Raw genomic sequence first — 20,088 nt, 5'->3', positions numbered from 1 at the left:
CATGATCCTTCAGAAATCATTCACATATGCTAATGTGGTGCTCAAGATTTGCTGATTTGATGCTGATTTGATTTATAAATTGATTTGTTTGTAAGATTGGATGTTAAATGACCTAGATTTGGGCTGCAGTTGGCACAAATGATCGTGTTATAGCCTATTCTTTTAGTCGTAACAAACTTTTTGTTTGCATATTTTGTGTTTTAATTTGAATTTTATGTTTTCAATTAAAATTCTTCCTTTTTTGCCGTTTTGATGTTTAAAATGAAACATTCATGGCATGAATTATTAACATTTTGACATAAGTTGAAGTAAATTTCACAAGTTTATTTTTTTTCTACATGACGCACACACAAATGAAACAAAATATAAAACAAAAGACCATTTCTGCATCAGTTGCACCATTACTGCTAATAACCTAGTAGCTTACAGTAGGTCTGCCGTGAATGGTTTATAAGTTATCATTAAAAGTCAATTCCCCTACAGAGAAAGTGAATGGGGTTTCTTCCAGGAACTCGACCATTGCTCTCAACTGTCATCCTGGCTATTGTTACATCATCTCTACCATTGTTACATTATTAATGCTACACCATTGCTAGCACTTTTAAATCCATTATGATTATTCCAGCCACTCCACCATTTCCACTGTTACTCACATTGAGGACATTACTTTTTTTTTTACTCCATTATTACATAAGTATCACCACCTTTACACCCATTATCATTAGAACACTTTTGGTACTGTTGATTTGTTATCACATATTACGTCACATAAATATCCCGCTGTGTCTTTCTTATTAAGATTAATACCAAGCCCATCAAATTGGTCATTTTAACGTAATGTTCATAATTGTGAAATTTGTCAAGTTGGTAAGCATAACTGCTTTTATCCTGGATGAAGAGGAAATGAGAGTTTATGTAACGTAACAATGGAACGGATAATCTCCTCCATAATTTCCCCTGTCGTTGGTCATATCTTGCACATGGTGCCTCAGAGATGAGGAGATAAAACTGCTTCATTTCTCTAGGTAAATGGAGGAGGGGTCCGCTTCATCTTGGGGGGGGGGGGGGGCTGCGATCCTAGCATCTTTGCCCCTCCTCTAAAGCTGACAGTTACCGCTCTCACTCCTCTCCCTTCCCTCACCTCCCCTTGAGCTTCCGTCTGTATCACACAAACAGTAGGAAACAGTAGATTTTCATTTGCTGTTGCCGGGCAATGCGACGTGATGTCTTAACACTTGTAAATGAACACTCCTCCTCCCTCTAATCTGTCACTTTAATGTGCAATAGATTTTATTTCTGACGTTGCAATATCACATTCTTAATAACAATAATCAACTGCCTGTGTTGTTTTTTCCCGCAGAAATTAAATCCTGACACAGAGAGCAGGACTAATAAAAGATGTAGCTGGAGGAAAAAGGAATAAATAAATATGACGAATCACGGGGGCTGGGAATTTGTATTCAGATGCGAGAGACAATTACACAAAGAGTCAGAATGTATCAGGCTCTCTGCAGATCTGTAATAGCGGTGCTGCGGGCCTGCTTGTTTCCTTCTTAAATGGACTGTGTTGGGTACGGTGTGGTGTGATTTACATTGTCCAATACAGTCAAACCTGATAATACACACACAAATGCATGCATTCACATGCAGGACTGGCAATTAAACATTCTGGTTAGTGCTAACAACAGGTTTAGGATTAAATATATGATACATGTGTGATTGTGTTTTTTTCATGTACTGTGTATTTACAGTACAGTGCAGTCCAAAGGACAGAGAATACTAGTGCAAATGATTAATTGTTATTTTTAATGCAATACATCGAGAATTTAGAATTCCTAAAACTTTAAAGTTTAAATTACACTTTAAATCTCAACATTTTGACTGTGGTTTAGAACCTGGACCCTGTATTTTTGTAATGTAATATTCGTTTATCCAGTTCTCTTGTGTACTGCTCTGTGTATTGATTGGGTTTGTTTGGGCAACTTTATTTTAAGAACAAATATATTTAATGATAAGGGTGTTATTGAGATTATGTGAGTAGTAATATATTCGGTTAGATGCGATATTGTCATAGACAGCTGCTGGAGTGCCCATCTCAGCCACCAGAGGACACTCCTCCTGATTCATTGTTTGTCTGTCCTGGACTTCATTTCCCATAACCTCTCGCACCGATTATCATTTCATTACTGCTAACTGTTTGTCATTTACCTATTAGCTTCACCTGATATATACCTTGTTCATTGTGTCGTTGTTTGTGTCAGTATTGCGTTCCGTTTCCTTGTGTTTTCTGTTCTTTGTTTTGCGGCTTCTTTTGTGGATTACCTTTTGTGTGTTTTTGGACTCTTCAATAAAAGCTGCAATTGGATCTTCCAGTTTGAGAGCACTCTGACAGAATACTGATTCCACTACAGATCCAGCAGTTAGGCTATGTTTTATCTGGTTTGGACTATGGATCTCCAGGTTTCTCCTCCTGTCACAAAGAAGGAGTGAATGGCTCGGCATCAGGCCTTAATGTCTCTGCATCAGCAAGGAATGGAGGTAGGAGGTTTTGCCCAGACTTTTTGGACTTTTGTGGTGGGGTTGGAATATAATGATGGAGCACTCTTTTTTTAATGTGTGCCTGGTTGACCCTATGTTCCAGTGGGAGATGGAGGGTCTTGGGATCCTGGACCTCTGGGGCTTTGTCAGCTGTCTCCATCATTGGACTCAGTGGGCAACACCAGGTCAATCAGAACCTTTCCATAGGGATTTTCCCACAAGCCCTGGCCCTCTGACTCCCAGTGTGAAGCGAAGGTCAAGATAAAGGAGGGCAGCTAAGTCCACTCCGGTTAATCCAGAGCCCACTCCAGTGGAGACTGTTCCAGAGTCTCATCACAAGATGGCCACCACATCAGAACCTCCAGCTGTCATTGATGTCACGCCACCGTCTTCAGCCATCATGGATGCCACTCCTGTGTTCCCGGTCATCATAAATGTTGCTTTTGAGGACACTTGGGTGTTCCAAAGATAATTGGGGCTGATATCTAGTTTGGTGGATCCACCGCTGATATCGGCCAGAGAAGCTGCTATCCTGAGGGCCTTAACACTGGTTGTTACAGAGACTGAGTCCACTCAAGAGCCCGGTCCAGGAGCCCTCCAAGTCTACTCCAGAACCTGTTCCAGTCCAAGAGCTCTCAGAGTCCACTCCAGAGCCTGCTCCAGTCCAGGAGTTCTAAGAGTCCACTTCAGAGCCTGCTCCAGTCTGGGAGCTCTCAGAGTCCACTCCAGAGCCTGAGTCAGTCTGGGAGCTCTCAGAGTCCACTCAAAAGCCTGCTGCTGCTGGTGGCTTCCTGTCCTGCCGGCTCCGCCCTGGCCCCCTGCCCTGCCGGCTCTGCCCTGGCCTTCTTTTTTGCCTCTGGCTCAAGGTTGTCTTCCGCCACTCTGGCCTGGCCCACTGTCCCTTCCCTTGGTCCACCTCCATTCCACCTCCCTCCTTGACCTCTTTGACTTTTTATGGAGCGTCTGGAATCCGCTTCTTTGAGGGGGGATCATGTCACAGTTAGCTGCTGGAGTGCCTATCTCAGCCACCAGAGGGTACTCCTTCTGGATCATTGTTTGTCTGTCCTGGACTTTGTTTCCCTTAACCTTTGCACTGATTATTATTTTATTATTGCCAGCTGTTTGTCATTTACCTGTTAGCTTCACCTGATATATACCTCGTTCACTGTGTCCTTGGTTGCATTCTGTTTCCTTGTGTTTTCTGTTCTTTGTTTTGCGGCTTCCTTTGTGGATTACCTTTTGTATGTGCTTTTCTGCTTTTGCCTATGTGGATTACTGTTTTTTTTTTTTTTTTACTTCAAGAAAAGCTGCAATTGGATCTTCCTGTTTGAGAGCATTCCATGACAGATATTGTCTAAGCTGAAAGTAAAAATGCTAACGTGACAATCACAGCCAATCAGAACATACTGGTATTTAGTGTATGTATGTGCAGGACCAGTTATATTTCTATGTGGATACAGAAAGTGACCCAACAAAATATGCAAAATATTGTATATGTAGAAGGTCGAAATCATTATTGTGTAATGTGTGCATATACAAATAAAAATAGACACCCCCTCCAAAAATCAAAATTTTAGAGAGAAACAAGGTTACATGATATTGTTCAATTCAGTATTGGTATTATTCATGCCTCCTGTAGAGGGCACTTAGCGCTTTTGAGATGTTGAACTATGCAGCTCGGGTCAGAGTTCTTTAAACATCACTACACTGTAAAAAATAAACTGTTGAGAATACTTAAAAAAGTGAGGCAACTTGATGCATTAAGACTTTTCTCAACAATAGATTTTTAGTTCTGCTCAATAAAGATACTTCGTTGAGCCAATGTAAATTTGTTTGTTCATGCAATGCTGATTTTCTTATTTTACTAATAGAAAAATTCTTGACACAGCATCTGAAACAACAATTAATGTTGTTAAGGTAAAAGATGTTTAAAAAGTCAACACATTATCAAATTAGTTTGTTTACAAATGACAAACGTGAAAGGCTAAATTAATCTAATAAGCGGACAACATTGTCTTTGTTTGTAAGACAGCTTACAAGACTAAGATATCTAGGAAATGAACATAAGTAGTTGAACATACTCTAGACCTCAAAACCAGACACACAAACCTCAAGAACAGTGACAATCAACAGTTGTTAAAAAGTTGAGCTCATTACATCACAGTACAACAAATAACAAACAATAATGCTATAACAGTAACTGCATAATTTATTCATGCTTCAATGCATGCTGGGAACTCACAAAGCCTTAACATTTCAACAATATGAAATTCAAGTGTTTGACTAGTTGGGGCAACATTTGGCGTAATTTTGTTGGTCTGAAAATGATTTTTATTTAGTTTCAAGAAAATACTGTAGCATTTTTTTAATATCTGAGACTCAACAGGTTTCGTAAACTGGAAAATGAGCAGTTTCATTTTTTACAGTGTAGAGCTTGCAGTGTTTCTCTTACTTTTCTGCAGGTGAGAAAAATATAGTTCGTTAACCACTTAAAATGACATTAAATGAGTCATGATGGTTTCGTTATATATGTGGGTGTAGATATATATAACTTGTTTTGATGAACTGGTTATTTTGTGCGATTTCATCGAGTCAGTAATTAAAGGGTTAGCTCACCCAAAAATGAAAATTAGACTGTGTTTTACTCACCCCGAGGCATCCTAGGTGTATATGACTTTCTTCTTTCAGATGAATCCAGTCAGAGTTATATTAAAAATCGTCTTTGATCTTTCAATCTCTATCATTGCAGTCAGTGGGTGTTGCATTGCTTCAGTCCAATAGACGTGAAATAATAAGTGCCCATGCATAAAAAAAAGTGTCTTGTACAGCTCCGAGGGGTAAACAAAGGCCCCCTGTAGCAAATCGATGTGTTATTGTAAGAAAAACATCCATATTCAAAACGTAATAATCACTTAAATCTAGCTTGCGCTTGCTGTTGTAAATGGAAGCAGTTCCGGGAGGATGGTGTATAAGTTCGGTTTTGTACATGTGCCACTCAGAAGTGACGCACACGGAAACACAGCAGGGATCAAAACAAAACAATGGTTACTAATTAAAAGTACAAAACAAGGATTTGTAAAGAAGAATGTTGGAGTATTATGATATATGCCAAGAGGATACTGGTTTTCCTGTGCTAAAGTAAGGAAACTTTGCTTCCTTTGATCCTGTTAACAAATTTTGGTTTTCACGAGACTCACCGGCGCATGCGCAATGCTGACCCCATATGTCATGCTCCCGGAACTGCTTCTGTGTACAACTGTTGGCACAAGCTAGATTAAAGTGATTATTACATTTTGAATATGGATATTTTTCTTACAAAAACGCATCAAGTCACTACAGGAGGCCTTTGTTCACCCCCACCCCCTTCCCCCCTAGAGTCGTGTGAGACACTTTTTTTTATGGAAGGGCACTTTTTATTTAACTTCTTTTGGACTGAAGCAATGCAACACCCGCTGACTGCAATGATAGAGCTTGAAAGATCAAAGACTATTTTTAATATAACTCCGACTGGATTCGTCTGAAAGAAGAAAGTCATATACACGGGGGGGTGTAAAATGCAGCCTAATTTTCATTTTTGGGCGAACTAACCTTTTAATTGGTTTAACCTGTGAATAAATATGCAAAGAAACAGTGAAAAATAAGCAAGCATGTACACAAAATGAGTTCAAAAGTGTGTTTGAAGAGTTGTACATATGGATTGTTGTTACACAAGGAAATATATGTTAGTTGAATATGTGTTTTCTATTGGAGTTGAAATTAGTTTGAGTTGAGCCAAAATAACGACAAGTGTATTTGAGTTAGAGCCAAAAAGGCATTGTCTATGTGAAACACAACGTGAATCAAATTGGCAGATTTGTCTAAGGCAGGGGTCGGCAACCTAAGGTACGCGTGCCAACAGTGGCACGCAGAGGGATAATCGCTGGTACGCAAGCAATAGGGAAAACTACATACTGATGTACATTTTGGTACATTTGGTACTTGCTACCTTATATCTTTACTCTTTCCTTTAATTCTTTTCATGGCTTTGGAAAACTTGTCTCGGATGTTTCTCTGCGTCGCTTTTTGCATAACTCCGGGTCGTCGGCACCAAACTATGTTGCAATTTCTTTCTAGGAATTAAATGCTTTCTCTGAATCTTTTAAGCATGTCCACGAGCGATCGTACAGGTGCGAATATATTTGTGCCAGCTCAGCTATTCGACACATTGCACTTATGTTGCTAGTGATAGGAGATGTTGTTCTCTTGCCTGACCTCCACTGAATGAGATACGAACCGGCGAAAAAAAAAACACGTCAAAGAAGGTGGAGTTTCAGAACACACCCACCGATTGCGTAACTGTCGCGGACCAATGGAAGCTCAAACGTGTTTAGGAGCCAAACAAACTCCCCCAGTTCATTCTTCGATTTCGTTTGAAATTTAAAGAGGCCTATTGTTTTTTATGTATCATTTAAAAATGTGTATGTACTGTACAATGCATTAATGCATTCTGTATAATGGGGGGGGGGGGGGTTATGGTGGCGGGGGACTGTTGGCACAGTGGTTAACCAGAAGAAATTTAAAATGGCACATTATGCCGAAAAGGTTGCCGACCCCTGGTCTAAGGAGTAGGTAACCGTGGATTTCATGTTTTGTTTACAATTATGTGAACTGAGTATGTGAGTAGAAAAAAGGAAACCTTTGTGGATGTGGTGTGATTGTTTACATTTATACAGTATATAGAACACCACAATATAATGTATTGTTTAGGTATACATGCCATTGGATCACAGAGATGCTAGAACCTTATTTGTACACATGGACATTCAAATACATGTAGTTTTCATTGAGTTTATTTGAAGTTTATTGTTTACAATATTGTTACAAAAAAATTAAATATATATTTTTCTTTAAAGTGAATGTGCAATTCATGTTAATATTGTACGATGAGAGAAATGAGAAAGAATGCAGAGTTCATTAAACATCACCAGAGCTCGCAGCATATTCATGTGTTTCTCTTTCTTTACTGCAGACACTTAACTGTGTGTTCTACTTACCCGTTCGGGTCTCTCCAGCCTGAGACAGGTAACATATGCTTCATTAATTGCATGTGGTTGTCGCTGGTTAATTGGACCAAAATCTGAGCACTTTTGTCAAAAAAGGATGAGTGAGTGATTGAGTTATTTATTCATTTATTTCACATATTTTCAGTGTGGTTTAGACTTTTGACAGCTGTTTATTTATTTATTTATTTTATTAAAAACATTAAAAGTGTCTGATAATAGGATAAAGTGAAAAACTGAGATAAAGTAGTACTGTTTCTGGCTGGTCATGTGATTTGCCTGTCTGTGCTGAAAGAAGGAAAAATAGTTGCATGATGTGATACAATCACAGCCAATCAGATCATATTTGATGTATTATATACATGTGTGGCAGAATTCTGGACTGAGGAAATTTTTGCTTAGCCAAAATAAAAATAAAAATAATAATAATGTGAATAATAATAATAATAATAATAATAATAATAATAATAATAATAATAATAATAATAATAATAATGGAAATGTTTGTTGCTTTATTTGGTTATGTAAACTAAAAAAGTTTTATTCATATTAAATATTTATTTATTTATAAAACCTCAATTTAGTTTGCCTAGTATGAAGTATCCCATAAAAACAAAACAAAACATCTTCTCTTTTCCCCCTAATTTGCTGTCTTTTCCTCTCTGAACCAAATTGAACCAGTGGACAAATAGGTCCCAATGCTTCTTGCATATGACCACAAGCTTGGGCATGTCAGCTGCCTCTGCTCTCCTCTCTAGATGACAGATACATCAGGTCTGGGTTCAGCTGCAGGGCCTCAGGAGAGCAAGAGGAAGCTGCTCTCATCCTGGCCCAGTGTTGAGAAGTGTATTGCAGGGAGAGTTTCCAGCTCCACTGGGAGCCGGCTGGTGGATTTGCCCTGCGCTCTGGCCATGTGAGAAGCTGTTGTCTCAGACCTCTTTGAACCATCTTTAACTGAAGCCCACTACAAGTCTGAAACATTTTCCATTGTCCAGTAACATTTCCTTTGGTCTCTCCTCTGTGTCTGTTTCTTGTCTAGTCAGAGGACGATGGTGTAAGAGGAACTCAGAAGGCCGAGGATGAGATTAAAAAAGCGAATTTGGGCGATAACGCTCAGACTAGATATGTAAGTCTTTGTTTTAGGGTTTATTATGAGCGCAGATGAAACACATGCACGCACACGCTCACACACGCACGCTCATTGATAGAAGTACTGTATTTTTCATTATCAGACTCTGTATCATGCTGTGCCTTGCTCTGGTCTCAGTGTGTGTAGTTCAGGCCTGCATTATCTTGAGAGTAGATTTGCTCATATTTGCTGATGGCTTCTTTTTTAACAATGGTCCATCAGGCTGCTATCATCAAAGGTCCTGGTTTTAGGTTGAATGGCTGCATCTTGGGAGCACATTAGCCTGTGTGTGCATGACCTGGTTGTGTGGCTTTGATGTGCCTTTGTTCTCTGACCCATTTGAGTCCTGGCTGGGCTTGTGGTGTGCCTGTAAAATGAGGGTGGCAAAAAATCCACGGATCTGGTTGTAACCATAGCCCTCTTTCAGTAGAGTCCCGTTAAAAAGGGCCCCTTTATGGCAACGTGTGGCAAGTTCATGCATGGAGGCAGATCATAAGCTCAAAATAAAAATAAATTAAGTCATTTTAAAACAAATTATTTAAATTAGATTCATATAAATATACTAGACTCTACTTGCATTCTTTTTTCCTGTGAATCCTTGGCTCAGGCTGAGTCGAATGAACACACAAATTAAATAATGGTTTTGTTTAGTTTTTTCGCTATTTTTAATTGTTTGTAAAACATACTTTTTCAAACTCGTCCTAGACTGTTTGTCTGATGTTTACCAAAATTGGTTCAGATCATCTTCAGACCATGATGGCAAAAAGTTATGGAATTCAAGTTGATTAGTCAAACCGTTCTCGAATAACGCACAAAAGAATTCTACGAAAAGCATGCAGAAATTAATGTGAGGCTATATCACTGCAACGGTTTGGCATATTGAGACCAAACTTGGTGTGTGTTATAACAACCATGACCCGAGACTACCTGCAGAGTTTTGGCGCTGTGCCACCTAGTGGTCAGGAGATATGAAAAATGATTATATTAGATTAGGTTTAGATCAGGTGCATCATGCCGAGTCGAATGATACCCAATTTTCCCATTTCATCTGTTTTGGGCGTCAACCATTTTTCATTTTGTATTAAAATGCTGTATTTTACGAATGCATTGACATATCATTAAGAAACTTGGTATGGGTCATCAACACGATGCCATGAATAAGCCTGAGAAGTTTCAAGCCAGCACCACCTAGTGGTAAAATCAAATATTCACATGCTTATAACTTTTGGTGTGGTCGACTTATTTTCACAGGAGTCACCTTTTTATACTTCTGAATCCTTGCCGAGTCCAGCGATACCAAACATGCCAGGTTTGCTGTATGGTTTGTGCAACGTTGCATTTTAGCATTTAAAAAACATTTGCCAATATCTTAGAAACTGATACTCTGATTGACAAGAAACCATAGTACGAAACTCGACAACATAGTGTGCCGGGTACATGCTTATGCCCAATTGGCAAAATTGTGACAGTAAGTGGCAAGTTTTGATATGCAAAAAAACAAACAAACAAACAACAACAACAAAAAACAAGTTAAGACATTTTTGCAGTTCAAGGAGATTTTTATAACATTAACATTGTCGCTTAATGAAATATACAGTCATGAGTTGTAAAATTAGCAGACTTCTTCACATTATTTTTATAAGTAAATTTCAAGCAACCTCAAATGTGAATTTTTTTAAACGTAACTTTGGCGGGATATAATTAAAAAGTGTGTATTTTGATTATAAGCTTTGTAAGAACTAATCGTCATGTCCAACTTTCTCCACTTCAAAGTGAATATTATAGTTGTTAATTAAAATCCGCTCCAGCTTAGCATTGTTTCATTTGCATCTGTCTTTAAGACTACTCAGATAGTCTCAACGTTTGACATTGAATCTCCTCTCACTGTTGTGATATACACTTTTTCTTACTCATTGCTTTGTTAAACTTGAGTTAGGTAGATTTGTATGCTATTAAAAATGTAGAAAGTCAAACTTACTTTTTTTTTCTATTCCTGTAGACAATCTGTGTTCAAAAACTTTTTTTTTTTTTAAAAATGAGGACAATTATGCATCTGTGCCTTTGACACTGAGCTAGATTTCAGCACAGACTACGGAGGGTAAATTGGCCTATTTCAAGCACGGATCTGACATGTTTGGAGTCAGGTAATGTGCGTCAAGGAGTGAAGACCCAAAGTGATTAAAGCTAGCCCAGACATAATTATGTCAAACTCTGCAGTTGTCCTAAGCCCTTTCTAGTTGAAAGAGATTCCTCTGAAATAACACCAGAGATGAGAAGGGGGAAAGAAAGGTGAGAGAATGTAAGAAAAAGTGAAGGGAAAGGGTTTTGAAGTGGTTTGCCACATTACTGAAGTACCCTCTACTGACCCGTCTAATTTGGATGAACAAGGCACCTGCTTTGAAAAATATTGTAGCCACTTTTATGCAACACCACAATGCAAAAGAAAAGGTCAACTGATATATTTATCTTAAAGGGGTCATATGACGTTGCTAAAAAGAACATTATGTTGTGTATTTGGTGTAATGCAATGTGTTTATGCGGTTTAATGTTCAAAAAACATATTTTCCAGATAATGTACATTATTGTTGCTCCTCTATGCCCGCCTTTCTAAAACGGAACGATTTTTACAAAGCTCATCGTTCTGAAAAGTGAGGTGTACGCTGATTGGCCAGCTATCCAGTGCGTTGTGATTGGCTGAATACCTCAAGCATGTGACGGAAATGTTACGCCCCTTACCATGCTGTGATGCCGTCTCCCGGCACGACGAGACAAAAACCAATAAAACCTATTACAAACGAGACTTTTGTTGCATCCAGTGGGGACATAATTACTGATTATAATGACTTATACTGTGTTTTTACACGTCTTGATTTGTGATCGGAGAAACGAAAAACAAGCACAACTCTACACTGCTTAAAACTCGCGTTTGAATCATCATTGACAAATTCTTTAAACATAAAAAATGCACTTACAGGCTGTGAGTCAGAAGCGCCAGACTGTCCTTGCAAGGTTGGAACTGCCCCACTTTATAGCAACAGCCTTTGAGCACAGATGCATTGTAGGCTACTCTGCAGGTTCAGGAAACAGTCCTCCATAAAATGTGCTGCACACATCTGAATATTTGGGTTGAACTGTTGTTTAACAGTGTTGTAAATACAACTTAACCACTGATTTCTAGTTGTGTACTCTTTTGGAAGGCAAAACAAAACACACAGTGTCACAAACGACAGGCTTGGGTGAGCAGCAGCCAGCAGTCTAGAGTGAGGAAGGTCGCAGGCTTGAGAACGGCGCATAGACATTGGGGGGCATGTTTAAATGAGATGTTTTAGGAGACCGTGGACAAGTCTTAACTTTTATAAAGAATATCTCTTTGGATTTGAGACTTTAGTCTTTTCAACTTTACAGATCTTCTTTATGCACTAAGAGCTTGTAACATTCCAAAGAGAGAGGAAAAATTTAAATCGCATCATATGACCCCTTTAAGATCCTAGTCTTACTTCATTTAACTTGTTTATGTAACTGCCATTTATGAAGTGAATGACTTAAACGATGACTTAATAATAAACCACTCAGATACTTCACCAAAATGTGTCATAATTTAGTATGGTGGGATTAAATTTCAAAAATGGATCCATTAGTTGTGCTCATTTGTATGTGAAAATGAATTTAGCCACTAAGAAAATATCTAATCCTGTCATAATCATAGAAGCTGATAATGGAGTGCTGGGTGTATTCTTTCGTAGGTCTCTTTCTTACAATCTGATTTCCATATAAAAAAAGGGATGATGAGGCATAAGGGTCAGCCTCATTTGAGTCTGAGATGCATTTAATCACGCACCCGTGTGTCCAACCGCAGGTTTATTACAGCACACACAAACAAATTAACGAGGCAACTCTATCACAAGCTATTTCAAAACCACTCCTTGCACCTAGCATTTTATTACCTCATTTGGCATGTCAAGATCTGTGGGAACAGAGAACATAATCAAGCATTACCTGTATTTATGATGCTGTGGTATAAGGGTGAATAAGCCATCAATCAATACGCAAAAGAGGCTGTTATTTTCAATTAGCAAGGGATCAGATTCAAATGAACAGCTATATTCCATGCCAATGCAGGAAACATGGGGGAAAAAGGATGTTGTGATGGTCTTTTCCTGAGCAAATGAATAGAAAGCTCTTATCACTGGCAAGACTCTATAAAGCAGCTAAATGAATAATCATCTGTGAGTTAGAGAGAGGGTCCCTTTTTAACAAGCTCAATTTGAACCCTGTAACACTGGCAGGCTGAAAGAAATGGAGGGATGATGGAGGTAGAGAGAATAGTGAGATGGACAGTATTTTATAAGAATTCTAGAGTGCTGAACATTACAGTTAAACGAAGTTTCTGGATTCCTCTTCTTGGTTTTGCTTTTCTGTTCTCTTATAAACAAATGTGACTCCTATGATACACATGTATGTAGTTAGTTAGTTAAAATAAAAGGGGGAAAAAATAACAATATTAAGCTTTTTAAATAGATTTTTGTGTGTTTGTGTGTGTGTGTGTGTGTGGCTACTGTGATTTGCAGTTAGCATGAGCATTTGAAGGAGCATTTTTAGTCTGTGTAAAAGTTTTAGCTCTTTATGTGTCTGTGAAATCTGTTTATGGGCCTCTACAAAGAGAGTCTGTTAACTCGTCTGTGTGGATATATGCCACCAGCACATATATACCAGCTGTTTTTGTGTGGCAGTAGCCTGGCCAGGCATTTGAGAGCTGGGGAGGGTCTCATTGCATCGCTCCCAGGCGGCAGTGGCGGTCATATTGCAGGAGACTCGGGCCGAGCCTCTCTCATATCCGACTGTTTGTTCTTGGGTAGGCTCTTGGTCCACACTGATGAGCCATCTGGAAATGGTTTGGTGCCATCTTCTATAAAAATCATACCCCTTTATGAGCATGACCTCAGGCTCATCATCACTCATGTACTGTATGGCCATAATAAGAATATGATACGCTGAGCTCATGCCACAGCACGTCATTTTCTGATGGCATCTCCCTCATGGCTGCAAATACTCAGTGCCAGGCCCTAATTGAGTTCAGTGTTTACAGAAACAGTCAACTTATACCTCAGTCTCACATGTTTTTTTTTTTTTTTTAATCATGTGTGTCACCGACTACATCATCTCTTCAATGCTTTTCTTGTTTGACTTTCCATCCTGTAAAAGTTTATCCAGTAATCCTTTGAGTTATCTGAACCTTTTCTTCACTTTCTTTGATGTGGATTGTTTTAATGGGGTAGTTAAAAGACTTCGCTCACTTTAGTGTACACTTTGAGACAAGGTTTATTAAAACAACATATATATTTCATTGGATTCCCTCACTCGCCCAAGAGAGGCTGACGCTCGTATTTACCTTTATGAAGATTAGAAGAAGACATCAATGCCTCTGCTTGGCTTTGGAGTTGTTTGTTTCCCGTATTGGTGAGGAGGACTTTGAAGAAACAGTGGTTGGAAGTGTCTATCTGTCATTAGTTGTCTTTATATTCCCGTTTGTAATTCTTTATTGTTGGGGTTATATTATTATATGCTTATTTCCCCTGCATCGAACTGTGTGAGTTTTCTCATCTCTATTCAGGAAGTAGGTAATTCACAGGGGCCTTTCAAAAAGTCCATCAAAGGTTTAAGTCAGCACTAAACCTCGGCCTGTTATTGGCTGTAATTTTCTAATCTTCTTTGTTCTAGTATAATATTCATTGCACAAAATTGTGCGGGTGAAATATTAGCCAATGCTTCAGTCACATTATGGCAAAATCAACTTAAGCTCCTTTAAAGAATTTATGAAATTTTAATAAGCAGTGTCACATTTGAACTAATCATACACAGAAAAGCCGCCCACAAAGCCTGCCGTGTTTAGTTTCGAAATCCACATGTCTAATTGCGCACCGAATGCCACTATGAAACTATGTATTTTCATACTAGATGTTATTGTTGCTGTTTGTTGTGTGCATTATGTAAACTAAGCAATACACCAACAATTGTCTGCATAGCTTGACAATATTGAAACAATTGTACCTAAATTCCCGGACTAATAAAAAACAGATTACAGTGCGGCGGCACATGGAGATCAGTGTTAAATCATTATGGTACCGAACGCTAGGTCACACTGATTTCCATAATGCATAATCTCGCCACATGTCGGCCTGTGGCTTCTGTCGAGGGAGGACACTGGCTCATGCGTGTCCTTCCCCACCCCCTAATGAAGCTGCACTATGTCTGGGCCTCTTATGAGAAACAGCGGCTCCGGCCACCCTGCTTTTTCTCGTCTGTCTAGATTACCAAGATCACAATCTCTACATGCAGCCAATTACATACATGGAAATTGAATAGATGAAGAACTGAGCAAACCAGGAATTGGCTTCCTAAAGAAAAAAGAGCGGCAAAAGATGGGGGTCTGTCCTTGTTTCGCTCTCTTTTCTTCCACCTGTCTCCTCCCATTTGTCTTTTACTTGGTGACAATGTGGGCGAATTCTGTGCAGAAGTGAGTATCGCTATACACTACTCACACCAAAGGCAGAGCACTTTAAGGGAGCACCGTAGGGTGTTACAGTATCATGTGTGGCCGTTTGGAACATCCTACTTTGTAAAAAATGGTTTGGTGATGATGAAACCGTTCAGAAATTTTAGCAAAGAAAATGTTACTAAAAGGCTGAATTGTTGAGAAAATAGATAATATATTAATAAATGTTTAATATAAAAGCTATTATTATTATTATTATTATTAGTAGTAGTAGTAGTAGTAGTAGTAGTAATTTGTTTATTATTATTAATATATGTTTATTGTTTTTATTAATTAATGTTTATTAATAATAATAATAATAATAATAATAATAATAATTGATGGTCATTGTTATTATTAATTTATGATGATGATGATTATAAAGCTATTTATTATTATTTAACATAACATTATTTAACATTTATTTTCTCCATGATTTAGTAAAACTTAATTATTATTTAATTATTAATAATTATTATTAATAATAATAATTATTTTATTTTTAAAAAGTTTTTTTTTTTTTTGATCATTAATATTATGAATGTTTTTGGTAAATAAATGAACCAACATACGTTTTGGCACTTAAAAAATAAAATAAGCAAACAATATAAAATTACTTTGCTTATAGATAAATTTGGTATTTTTTATGTTTAAAACATTTATTGCAGTCTTTGTTGATGTAACAATATATAAATATGTACTGTATAAGAGCAAATCCCATGTAACATAAATAAATTACCTCATGTTTCAAAATGATTCAATCCTTTTTAAATTATATTAAAAACCTAACCACTCAGTGTCACATGATCATGTACTCTCCATTAACAGCCTTGTGGAATGACGATTGTGCATTTTCTGTCTCTTGCAGTTCTTGTAATTCTTTCATTCATTCTCATCCCTCGCTCTTTACCTCTCACTTTATTAGTCTGTCTCAGGATGGCAGTTTTGAAGTGTGAGACCTGGGCTTTTATTCTGTCTCTTACTCTCACACTCAGAAAGACTCTCTCCATCTTCCTGTGCTCATGTTCAGGGCTGCTTTTTATTTACATTAGCCTGGCCGAAAGGCATTGTAGGAAGTTTCAAAACCAGGAGCGGCACAATGGCTCCTTTAAGCTGCCACCCAAAAGCCGTTTGCAGTCGAGGCTAAGAGGATTTGTGACGCGTCTGTGTATCAGCCTCTTCAGAAATAACAGAGCCACTTTCCTCAAGCTTTGGACAAACGTCAAGCACCATTAAGCGAAGAGAGAGAGAGAGAACATTTAGATGGAATATATTTTTAAAAATGTAATATCAACCTTTTTGAAGTCCACCAGTTGTATGAAGTCCATCCTACAGCTGTAAAATTGTCATCTGAGTTACTGTATTTTCTTTGTAGTGTGGTACCGGCACTGATCACGATATCAAGGTTACTAAATGACAGTGGCAAGGTCCTTGGATCAGAAGGATTTGAACATCAGCATTTAACTGACCAGACATATTTCTTACCTCCTTCTGTTCTAAATATCCCAGGCGTTCATCCGGGGTTATTTTCTCTTGTCCACTCAGCTCTGTTTAGATCTAACACCAGCGATTTCTCCCTCTTCACATTCCACAATGTCCCTTTATGATGCAAATGCTGAGATTGACATCCTATTTTGGTTGCATCTGAGAGTGCCAAATTTCTGATTAGCTGCCGCATTTAAATTTGATTTAATCTGGGTCAATTTGCAGAAGAGTTAAGATGCCAAAGCACTTTTTCTTCCAAGCTCATGGGTATGAGGTCTTTTAGGCAAGAGTATTTTCTTTCTTCCTATCTTTCTTTCTTTCTTCACTTGAAAATGGAAGAATCTCCATTTTCAAGTCTATATTAATAAGTTTTGTTGCATTGACTGAAACTAAGCATTGGATTTCTAGCTCTCAGCATACTGTGCATAGGACTGGATCAGCAAGTTGTTGTTGAAATTAAGATATTTTATGTTTTTGTAGAAAGGGGAAGGCTTGTTATGGTTTTGTGTCCTATTGTGTTAGGAATTATACGTTTCTGTTATATATACACAGAAACAGAAAATGTATTAACATCAAAACAAACTGGAAAAAAAAATACATTAAATAAAAAAAAAAAGTCCTTGTTTTTCTACATGCCACTGTAGAGTAGATTATCTGAATGTTTTTTTTTACTCATATTTGATTCTCATTCCTTTATTTCTGACTGAGTTTGGTTGTGCTGGACGGAGCTTATATCTGGAATGTGAATTTATGTAGGAATGCCAGTATCTCAATAAAACTCTCTGACTCCGACGGCCCAGAGCTCCACGACATTAATCCTCATTTTCTCCATCCTTTCTTTTACTTTTGATTTCTCTCTCTCACTTTTTTCTCTCTCACTCTTGCTTTCTTCAGCCGGTTACACAAAGCAGATGGCTACAGTGGCCCGAGTCATCACAGCACTGACGTATGGACAGTCTGATCGAATTATTACAGCTCCTAGTTCATCACGGAACAGAGCCTGAAGTTTGTTTCCCAGATATTTCCGAGAAAACTATACATATTGCATGAATGTTGATATTGGGCTTGGTATATGTGGGTGTTTATTTTTCACTGCCTGTTTGTTTATTTTTTGTTGTGTATACTGTCATGATATTTTCAATATTTTGGCTTGTTTTGTTGCATTTCTGATTGCTCGTGCATTATTTTTCATCCACTGTAGTATTCATATTATCCGTTCATGATGTTAAATTTTATGCTAAAGAAGGTCAGTTTCTGTAAATGCCCAAAATTTAGTTTTTCTGGCATATTGTAGCTACTTCAAATAGTCTTTTGAACATATACTCAAATATTCCAAGCATAACAAACAGTTTATTATTAAGACACTTTGACCTACAGTATGTTTGGGGCACGTTGCCACACTATATGGCGTCCCAATAGAACCTGCAATTAATGAATCAGCACAAATGTAAAAGCTAAAACTATGAATAAATAAATAAATAAACACATTTTATACAGTTTAATGTTTGGGGTCAGTAAGATTTTAAAAATGTTTTTGAAAAGTCTCTTATGCTCACCAAGGCTGCATTTATTTAATCAAAAATACAGTAAAAACAGAAATATTTGTACAATTTAAAATGACTGATTTCCGTTTTAATATATTTTGAAATTTATTTCATTTCTGTTATGGCAGTGCTGAATTGGTTGGAAACCAACATACTAAACTTCTGTTACATATTTCCATCACCTACTAATGTTCTTTGCGCATTTTGTCAGTGCATTCAGTGTCACACATTTAGCTTACACTTTTTATATCTCTCGTGTCTTCATCTGTGTCCTCCTCTTCCTCGTTTCCTCTTTTCCCCCTTCCATATTGTGCTGCCGCTCCCAGTCTCTGCAGGAACCACAGGGGATCTTGTTTATTTACTCTCTTCTTGGGAATCAAAGCTGTCGCAATCACACGCTGCCAACTTTATGGCACTCCCAAAACCCCCCTGTTCCCTGTTTTGTGTCGTCCTTTCCCCAGACACTTCGGCCTCCCACTTCCTTCACTAGGGGGATTTGCACAGCAAAGGGCCGATGGCCGAGCGGTGCTCACCAGTCGCCGATAATGCGTGCGGAAGTCGCGCATATGGAGTTTGTTTGAGTGGATTCAGTGACAGAGAATGAGCAGAAGTCCCGGCGGTGTTGATTTGTACTGTGGCAGGGACCCCCGTGCCTAATAAGACCTCAGTCTCCGCATAGTGTCTGACACCACCCTAATACAGCATATGGAAATGAGGCTTGCATATGGCTAGTGCTAGGTGAGATCTGACCCCCGCTACATAAATCTTTACAACGGCTGCATTGGCTTTGAGGGAGGGTTGTAAATCAGTCTCAGTAGATACGAGAATATTACCATGTGGATGTAATGCACACAAAGGTGGTTCTTCGCTTGTATATTTTATGTTTTGTAGCCCGTCTTTTTCATTTGTTTTCACATTCTCATTTGAAATCCTATCATGAGGCTGTAATAATGTGAGGATATGTGTGCGCTGGAAAGTGTGATAAAAAAAGAACGATTTTGAGTGTGTTTGCATTAGCTCTGAAGTAGATGAATCACTATGTGTATTCTTGTGCAATTTATTTGCGAATGTGTGTGATAAGGGTTTTCACAGAGGGTTAGTGTGATACACTGAGTTATGTATGTTTGGTTCAGGTTTTAACTACATTGAGGATAATGGAAACAAGAAATCAGCAATATCGTGCTTTGTCACAATCAAAACAGCTTAAGTGTATGGCAGCCCATTTCCGCCACTGAATAAAAAATATAAAACTGCGACTTTATCTCACAAATCAGACTTTTTTCCTCATAATTGCGAGTTTACATCTCAGAATTCTGACGTTTTTTTTTTTCTCAGAATTGTGAGATATGAACTTGCAATTGCAAGTTAAAAAGTTAAAAAGTCAGAGTTGCGAGATGTAATCTTGCGGTTTATATCTCAGAATTGTGACTTTTGTGAGGTTACAGTATATCTCGCAATTGAGACTTAATTTCTTAAAACTTTATAATGCGCAATTGTGAGTTAAGTCAGAATTGTGAGATATAAACTTGCAATTCTGAATTCTGAATATCCTCCTCAGAATTAGACTTTATTACTCGTAATTGCGAGTTTATATCTCACAATTGTGAGAAAAAATGTCAGAATTGCGAGATATAAACTCACAACTGTGAGAAAAAAAAACTCAGAATTGCAAGATGAATTATCAAAAATGCGCTAAAATGAAAATTCATTAAAAACAAATCAAACCAGATTTCAGTGCAGTCACTTGGTTCTATCCATCATTGTTGATTGGCTTTTGGGATGTGGGAGTTCAGTGTTTTCCACAGACTTGCATTTTTATGT

At 38.0% G+C, this 20,088-nt stretch overlaps 1 long non-coding RNA gene across 21 annotated transcripts in view; it reads left to right on the top strand.

The window, feature by feature from the left end:
- Window positions 1-20,088, top strand: part of LOC109065015 — a 358,164-nt gene that overhangs the window by 107,906 nt on the left and 230,170 nt on the right. For 12 of the 21 annotated variants that reach the window (XR_006156269.1, XR_006156261.1, XR_006156263.1 and 9 more), the window contains 3 exons: window positions 7,547-7,599; window positions 8,336-8,490; window positions 8,617-8,703. The exons of 6 other annotated variants lie outside the window; for them this stretch is intronic. This is a non-coding gene — a long non-coding RNA (uncharacterized LOC109065015). The remainder of the gene's footprint in view (window positions 1-7,546; window positions 7,600-8,335; window positions 8,491-8,616; window positions 8,704-20,088) is intronic. 3 more of the 21 variants (XR_006156272.1, XR_006156266.1, XR_006156273.1) reach the window with 1 other exon arrangement.

This window comes from Cyprinus carpio, chromosome B13 (genome assembly GCF_018340385.1).
Source record: "Cyprinus carpio isolate SPL01 chromosome B13, ASM1834038v1, whole genome shotgun sequence".
NCBI lineage: Eukaryota > Metazoa > Chordata > Actinopteri > Cypriniformes > Cyprinidae > Cyprinus > Cyprinus carpio.
The sequence above is the reverse complement of the archived record's forward strand: the minus strand, read 5'-3'. Positions and strand labels throughout refer to the sequence as shown.